Consider the following 9,023-nt stretch of genomic DNA (forward strand, 5'->3'; position numbering starts at 1 on the left):
TTTTTATAGTCTATCAGCAAAAAGCTTCGACAACACCAAACATGCCAAACAGAGAATCGTCAAAGACACAACCTTTTTGAACCAAGCAAAAAATCGTCATCAGAAGCACAAGCAGAAACGGCGACAACATGCAAAAAAACCCTAAAAGCATCAAGCAACAGAAAAGGCGAAAAAATACGAAGAAACTCCAGAATACGCAATAATCAGGCGCAGTAAAAGCAAAAAGATCCAAACTTTCTCCAAGCAAAAATCAAACTCAGGCATAAAAATGACAGAGGAGAAAAAATCAAACCTGGAAAATAGAAGAAAACCTCGAAAGAAAGCTGAAGAGCAAGAAGCGACAGAGCCACCCTTCGAACGAAAAAAAATTCGCCGGAAGAAGACAGAAGGAAAAACCCAGAATCACTCCTTTTCCACAGAAAGCGGTAGAAGAGCAGGCGTCGCAGGAAGAAACTGTGAAACTCTAAGGAAAAACAGAAAATGAGAGAGTAAAGGGAGAAGTTACGAAGAGGAACGAAGAAGAGAAACCATTTCTGATGGCAAAATTCAAAATGAAACCAAGGGAAACGGGGCATTTGAAGTCAATTAATAAGGGTATTAAACCCTCGCACGTTTCCAAAGCGCCGATATAAAAGCGCGCGCTTGTAAAGAAAAACGTTCCACATTCAAAAAGGCTCTACAAAGAAAAGAATCGACAAAATGCTTGAGTTCGGATTCGCCAGAGAAGGACCGAAGTCAAAGACTCGACCTCAACAAAAAAAATCGAGCTCAAGCAGGGGCACTGTTCATACCCTGGGTCGAGCTATCCGACCTGGGATGATTGGCGATAAAGCAACCGACCTCTTCAGGTCAGGCTATTCGACCTCTTCTCAAAGAGGTCGGCCAAATCGACAGGAGAGCCCAATAAAGGGCCCAAATAGAGGAACACGACCCAAATCCAAAGGCAACCCAAGCCCATAGAGATAAAGGCGGTTCCCTTAAAGATAAGCTGACTTCACTCAAAATAAGATAAGATAAGATAAGATAACTAACTTATCTTATCAGAAAGGTCAGCCCACACTACTATAAATACACTGGAGCACCCAGGTATAACTCATACTATGATTCTACTAAAAACCTGCTTAATACCTGTGCTAACTTAAGCATCGGAGTCTCTTGCAGGTACCCCCACCCTCCGGTGACCAAGGATCAGCAGTACCGCCAGTCAACAGGTCAGACACGATAGCTCCAGCCGCCACTCACCAGCCGGACACGTCGGCACCGACCAGTACAGAAGATCTCGACCGAGATTGACCTCCAGTTTCAGGTAATCCTTGGAACAAGACCTAAACAAGGTCCAAGAAAGAGGATTACAAAAATAACTTAGAAGAGACCGACATGAAGAAGTCGGCCTCCCACAAACAAGTTATAAAAAGTAATCCCTGAAAGAGACCTGACAAAAGTCTAAGAAAGAGGATTACTAGAAATAACTAAACAAAGTCGGCCTCCCAAAAATCCTAACATTAATAAAGGTAATTCCTAGCAGAGACCTCACAAAGGTCCAAACAAAATGGATTACTAGAAATAACTTCAGGCCAAAAATGAAGAAGCCGACATACCAATTGGATCCAAACATCCACAACCTCAAAGGAAAACACAAGTATGAAACACAAAGGCAATCCAAAGAGGTCGAGTAACAAGGCTCCAACACTACCAAAAAATCTAAAAAAGGGCACCAAGACAGATGAAAATAGACATGATATGAAAAACATAAAGTTATAATAATAACAAGCTAAAGAGACTACCAAAACCAGCCCCAGAAGCTTGGAAACTATTTTGTTTTTCAAAATTAAGTTGCTAAACAAGCAACTAAGAAAGTGTCAAGGGCCAGCAACTACCATTTACAAAATAAAGAGTTCAAAAGCCCATAAGCCGGGCTATTTACACAAACATTTAGAAATTTCATTTAAGATCCAAAGGCTTCTCGGCAGCATCAGCACGGGGTAAAGGAGGGCGAGTCTGAAGAGGCACTGCATCCACTGTCCCGTCATCCCTGTTTAAGATCTGGCAGTCAGATTCCAATTCAGGATGACCAACCTCAGATGAAGGAGCTAAAGAAGTCGGCACAACAGAAGTCTTGACGACAGGCACAGGAGGGGGCTCAACATCATCGTCGTCAGGGTCGTCAGGGACAATCTTGTCATCCTGTACAACATTGTCCAGGCTGAAAAGAGTAAGGTCAAGCTTGGGAGCAAGAACTCGAACCTTCTCCTTCAGGATCTCATAAGCAGCATTTACGCTGCCTACAAGGTGACCCTGGAGCTCGGCATAATCAGCCCGGGCAGACTCCAACTCCTCCCTGAGACGCATCACCTCCTTGTAGGTAGTGACATAGCTATCCTTGTGCCTCAATGCCGTGTCTTCATCCAACGTCACAGAAACCGCCAAGGCAACAGAACTAGCCTTTTTGCTCTCCAACTCCTTCTCCAGCTTGGTCACTTTCACTTGGAGCTCCTCTTTCAAATCCTTCATCCGGTCGAACTCCTGCTTAGCCTCCTCTATAAAGGCTTTGGTAGCATGAAGAGGGAGATCTTGGGAAGTTCAGTACAAGGCAGCTCCCATATGTGCCATCTTGATGCTGCTTCGGGTAATATAGTCCAAATGACGATGGATAGAGACATCGTCAGTAGGAATGGTATCATAAGGACCGATGTGCTGATCAACAAACTCAACCGCGTCAAAGTCGGGGGCATCAAGATTAAAAGGCTCAGTTGTCTTTTGTTTTTTGTTTGGAGGAGCGCCAGAAGTAGCAACAGAAGCTTGCGGAGGATCAACCAAACGAACCTGGGGAGTAGGGATTACCTTCCTCGGTGAGCTCGGTACGGCCGGCTTCGACTGAACCTGAGACGACCCCTCCCCAGCCGCCTTGGCCGAAACGTTCTGAGCTGCAGTAGCCTTCCTTGCCCTTTTAAAGGCCTTCATGGATTCATTATTTTTAATCATCTCTGCAAACAAACATCACAGCGAGAAACCAAGTTATGAATCAGAAAAGATCTTATAAGAGATAAACTCGACAAAATAAGCAAAAATAAAAGAGAAATCGACCACTACCCAGCTCAACTCGGAGGAGAGAGGGATTTCCAAGGAATTTCTTTGTATCAAGATGGGGAGGCTGCCCCTAATTTTCTTCCAGCACAGACACAAAGGCTTGTTCAGCCTTATCCAACATCTCCCACGTGTATTTAGACACCATTACATTCTTTTGCCATTCCAAAGGAAAGGCAGGCTCATCATTCTCATCCAGAAAAAAGGGCCGAGCTCCTTCAACAGCTCGGACCCTGAAAAAGTAATTTTTAAAGTCGCGAAAAGATTCATCAAACATGGAAAAAACCTTCTTCCCTTGGGAAGCTCGGAAAGAAACTCAGGCGGCCTTTTTCTTAACCACCCCGGGCTTTGTCAAAACAAAAAGAAAAAAGAAAAGGGATTGTGAAGCGGGGATATCCAGTTCATGACACAGTAATTGGAAAATTTTTATAAAACTCCAGGAGTTGGGGTGAAGTTGGGATGGAGCCACATTACAAGACCACAAGAGGTTGGTTTCAAAAGGAGTAAAAGGAAGAGTAACATTCATCTGACTAAAAAAGAAGTCGTACGCATAGAAAAAAGGGCGTTCTCCAACAATTCGAGTAGAAAAATAAACCCTTTCCTCAGAATTAGGAGACACAAGCTCATAGTTCTTTTCATCACTACCATTACTACAAATCCTATGAAACTGCCTAAGCTGCTGACAAAACTCGGAGTCAACCAATGAAACACACAGAAGAACCATAGAATTCACCCAATCAGCCATGCCCTCAGGGACTTGGGAGGAGGTCTCAACAACATTTTTGCGAGAAGACATGAGGTCTACTAGTCCTACAGTAAAAGAGAAAAAACAAATTACTAACCAAAACATCTCGGGAAAAAGCCAAAATCAACTCATAGCAGAGCATGACTTAAAGCAAACAAACAAGAAAAAGGAAAACCCCAGGATCCACACTAAAGATCCAGGGGCATCCTTTGGAGGCAGTTATGGAACAAGGACTCAAGAAAACCTACAAGCCTACACCTCTACACGTCCTAACAAGAAGATAATAACCCTTTTTCAATAAAAAGGACAAAAAACAACACGTATCAAGAAGAAGAAGTCATCAAAGATGACACCTTTTTCAGAAAAATAAATCCCTCCCCAAACAAGCAACAAACAACCAGAAAAATCGTCACTTTCTACAAAGATTCACCAGCAAAATTACCAACAGGGCGAAAGTCATCAAAGGAGCAATCTTTTGAGAATGCAAACAAGTTTATAAAAGCCTCAGTAACAACACACTTTGCAGTAAAAACCAACCATAACAACGTAAAAAGGTTCAAACTTTCCAACATGCATTCAAGCAAAATCAAAACTTTACCAAAAACCGAATGCAAAGCGACGAAGGAAGTAAAAAAGAGAGGCTGAAAAGTAGAACCAACCTGAAAAAGGAGAAAGCCTCAAAGAAGCGGAAAATGGAAGATGGAATCCGGAGTCGCCCTTTCACAGCAGGGAAAGCACTGATAATCGCCAAGCAAACGTCGCAAGGAGGAACGCAAAAACTACAAACTTCAGGCGAAAACAGAAAGAGAGAAAGAAAAGGGAAGTTACGGAGAAGAGAAACCATTTTTCTGAGTGTGAAATTCAAAACAGAGAGGCTAAGAGAAACGGGGCAATTAAAAACCAATTAATGAGGGTATTAAACCCTCGCATATTCCCAAGGCTAAGAGCGCTAATGCAAAAGCGCGCGCTTTTAAAAGAAGCAAAAGAAAACGTTCCGTATTCAAAAAAGGAGAACTCTACAAAAATGAAGTCGACAAAATGCTCGAGTTCAGCTTCACCAGAGAAGGATCGAAGTCCTAAAACTAAGACTCGACCTCAAAAAGAAAGACCGAGCTCGAGCAGGGGCACTGTTCATACCCTGGGTCGAGCTATCCGACCCGGGATGTTTAGCGACAAGGCGACCGACCTCTTCAGGTCAGACTATCCGACCTCTTCTCAAAAGAGCTCGGCCAAATTTCCGTAAAAGCCCAATAAAGGGCCCAAATAGAGGAATACGACCCCAATCCAAAGGTGGCCCAAAGCCTATAGAGATAAGGGCGGTTCCCTTGAAGATAAGATGACCCCACCTAAAGATAAGATAAGATAAAAATAACTAACTTATCTTATCAGGTCACTCTACACCATTATAAATACACTGGAGCACCCAGGTATAACTCATACTCTGATTCTACAAAAAACCTGCTTAATACCCTTGCTAACTTAAGCATCGGAGTCCCTTGCAGGTACCACCACCCTCCGATGACAAAGGATCAGCATCACCACCAGTCCAACAAATCGGACGCGATAGCTCCGGCCACCACTTACAAGTCGGACACGTCAGCACCGATTAGCACAGAAGATCTCGTCCGAGATCGACCTACAGTTTCAAGTAACCCTCGGAACATCTCCCTTCTTCCTTCTTTATTCTTTCTCACTTTTTACTTTCTCCCTTCCTTATTTTTCACATCCATTATCAAGGTTCTTTTCTTTCTTTCCTTACTTTTTACTTTTCCTTTATTATTTTTATTAATATTTTCTTCTTCTTTTTCTTTTCACTTTCATTATCTATATTTTCTTTTTCTTTCTTTTTATTTTCTTTTTATTCCTTTAATTGGTGTTAGAAATTTAATTGGATAATTATTTTCTTTTACATTTTGCTTGTGAGTATATTAAGGTATTGTTTGACAATTAATATTACTTCTTAAAGGGTTGCTTGCATGTTCACTTTAATACTTTTAACAACATATTCACCATGCATGCTAAGTGTTTGTGAAAAAGCCCGTATGCCATCATGCATTACTTTTTTTCACAAAACCCCTTTTATATTTTATTGATTAAATATAATTTTCAATACAAACAGGTTGTTAGTTTGAAAGAGTTGATAATCTAACTTTGACATTTAATGCTTGATCTATGCTACACATGCCTTTGTCGGCATGCCAATAAACATCTTACATTTAATTGTCATCACCTGCACTTGCTATATTTCCAGTGATGAACTTTTCACATGTAGTCATGACCATGTGTTAATTACATCCTTCTTTACCGTGCATTGATTATCACACATCCTGTCCTCTTCTTTGCTCTAACCCTTGAAGTTTTAAAAGTACTTACCTTTTCCCTTTCAGGATGGCCACCAAGAATGGTAAAGAGAAAGCTACTCCCAAACCACCAACAAGGAAAGGAACAAAAAGAGCACTAATCGCAGAGCCATCTTCAACAGTGGTGAAACTCTCAACAAAACAAATCAAGAGGATCATCAAGGTCGATGAAAAATAAAAAGCCTTTCCAACAAAGGATACTGCGCAGTTCACTAACCGCTACTGTGAGCAGATGTTCCCCATCCTGGCTGAGAGAAATTATAACAATGAGTACCTTCTTATCCTCCCGACCAACATTGCTGAATTTGTTGAGCCCCACATTGAGCAAAGACAATGGGATTCCTACAGAGACAGCCACGGCAGGTTAATCTATCATGGGTAGTTGAATTCTACTCCAATTTTCACATGCCAACCCTGCAGTTTGTCTATGTCTGTTAGAAGCAAGTCCCCATAACTGAAGAAGCCATTCAACGAGCTTTAAATCTTCCCCCTGCTCCAGAAGGATTAGACGCATTCCAAGAAGCCTCACTCAAGCGTCAGACATACCAATTTGACTGGGATGCCGTTCTTAGAGTTATTACACAACCTGGCAGCAGATGGATCTATGGATACCATCGATCTCGACCTAAGAGCATATTGGCTTCAGCACTCACCTAGGAGGCTCGAGTATGGGCACAGATCATGTCCCATTACGTCTTTCTGAGCACTCATAAATTCTCCTTCACTGCAAACATGGCCGTTTTACTCTGGTGTATCCTTACAGACCAGCCTCTAAATAAGGCTGAAGGAGGATGACATCCCTAAGACCGCATTTAGAACACGTTATGGACACTACGAGTTTGTAGTGATGTCCTTTGGGTTAACGAACGCACCTGCTATTTTCATGGATTACATGAACAGAGTCTTTCGTCCCTTTCTGGATAAGTTCGTGGTGGCTTTCATAGACGACATCTTAGTTTACTCCAAGACGGCGAAAGAACATGAGGAGCATTTGAGGATTGTGCTTCAAATCCTGAAGGAGCGGAAGTTGTATGCTAAGTTGTCGAAGTGCGAGTCCTGAAAGGAGGAAGTAAGGTTCCTAGGTCATGTGGTAAGCAAGGGAGGCATAGCGGTAGATCCTTCTAAGGTAGAAGCGGTGATGGAATGGGAAAGACCGACGACGGTGACAAAAGTTAGGAGTTTCTTGGGGTTAGCCGGATATTATCGGAGATTTATCAAAGGCTTTTCCCGGATCGCACTACCAATGACGAAGTTGACAAGAAAAGAAGCGCCTTTTGTTTGGACGTCAGAGTGTGAAGAGAGTTTTCAGACTTTGAAGCAAAAGTTAACCTCAGCACCTGTTTTGATCTTGTCGGAACCGCATGAACCATTTGAAGTATACTGTGACGCTTCGTTGAAGGGTTTGGGTTGTGTGTTGATGCAACACCGGAACGTGGTGGCTTACGCGTCGCGTCAGCTGAGACCGCATGAGGTGAATTATCCAACTCATGATTTGGAATTAGCCGCGATCGTGTTTGCATTAAAAATCTGGAGGCACCATTTGTATGGAGTAAGATTTAGCATCTTTTCTGATCATAAGAGTCTCAAGTACATCTTTGATCAGAAGGAGCTAAATATGCGTCAGAGGAGGTGGATGGAGTTACTTAAGGATTATGACTTTGATCTGAGTTATCACCCTGGAAAGGCGAATGTAGTGGCAGATGCATTAAGTCGAAAATCCTTAGCAATAGCTTGGATGAGTGATGAGCGGATAATTTATACGCTTTTGGCATTGTTTTTAGTATGATTTAGTTAGTTTTTAGTATATTTTTATTATTTTTTAAATAAAAATCACATTTCTGGACTTTACTATGAGTCTGTGTGTTTTTCTGTGATTTCAGGTATTTTCTGGCTGAAATTGAGGGACTTGAGCAAAAATCTGATTCAGAGGCTGAAGAAGGACTGCAGATGCTGTTGGATTCTGAACTCCCTGCACTCGACATGGATTTTCTGGAGCTACAGAAACCCAATTGGTGTGCTCTCAATTGCGTTGAAACATAGACATCCAGGGCTTTCCAGCAATATATAATAGTCCATACTTTGCCCGAGTTTTGACGATGCAAACTGGCGTTCAAACACCAACCTCCTGCCATATTCTGGAGTTAAACGCCAGAAACAGGCTACAACCTGGTGTTTAACTCCAAAAAGAGTCTCTACACATGAAAGTTTAATGCTCAGTCCAAGCACACACCAAGTGGGCCCAGAAGTAGATTTCTACATCATTTACTTATCTTATGTAACCCTAGCTACTAGTTTAGTATAAAAACTACTTTTAGTAATTTTATTTGATATCTCTGGTTACTCTTTGAATAATTTTATGTTCAGAGATCACGTTTAGGGGGCTGCCCATTCGGCCATGCCTGGACCTTCATCACTTATGTATTTTCAACGGTAGAGTTTCTACACACCATAGATTAAGGTGTGGAGCTCTGCTGTTCTTCATGAATTAATGCAAAGTACTATTGTTTTCTTATTCAATTCAAGCTTATTCCTATTCTAAGATATTCGCTTGCACTTCAACATGATGAATATGATGATCCGTGACACTCATCACTATTCTCAACCTATGAACGCGTGCCTGACAACCACTTCCGTTCTACCTTGGATTGAGCGTTTATCTCTTAGCCTCCATTCCGAAAGATCGGAGTCTTCGTGGTATAAGCTAGAATTCTTGGCAGCCATTCCTGAGATTCGGAAAGTCTAAACTTTGTCTGTGGTATTCCGAGTAGGATGTGGGAAGGGATGACTGTGACGAACTTCAAACTCGCGAGTGTTGGGCGTAGTGACAGACGCAA

This window comes from Arachis hypogaea, chromosome 13 (assembly GCF_003086295.3).
Source record: "Arachis hypogaea cultivar Tifrunner chromosome 13, arahy.Tifrunner.gnm2.J5K5, whole genome shotgun sequence".
NCBI lineage: Eukaryota > Viridiplantae > Streptophyta > Magnoliopsida > Fabales > Fabaceae > Arachis > Arachis hypogaea.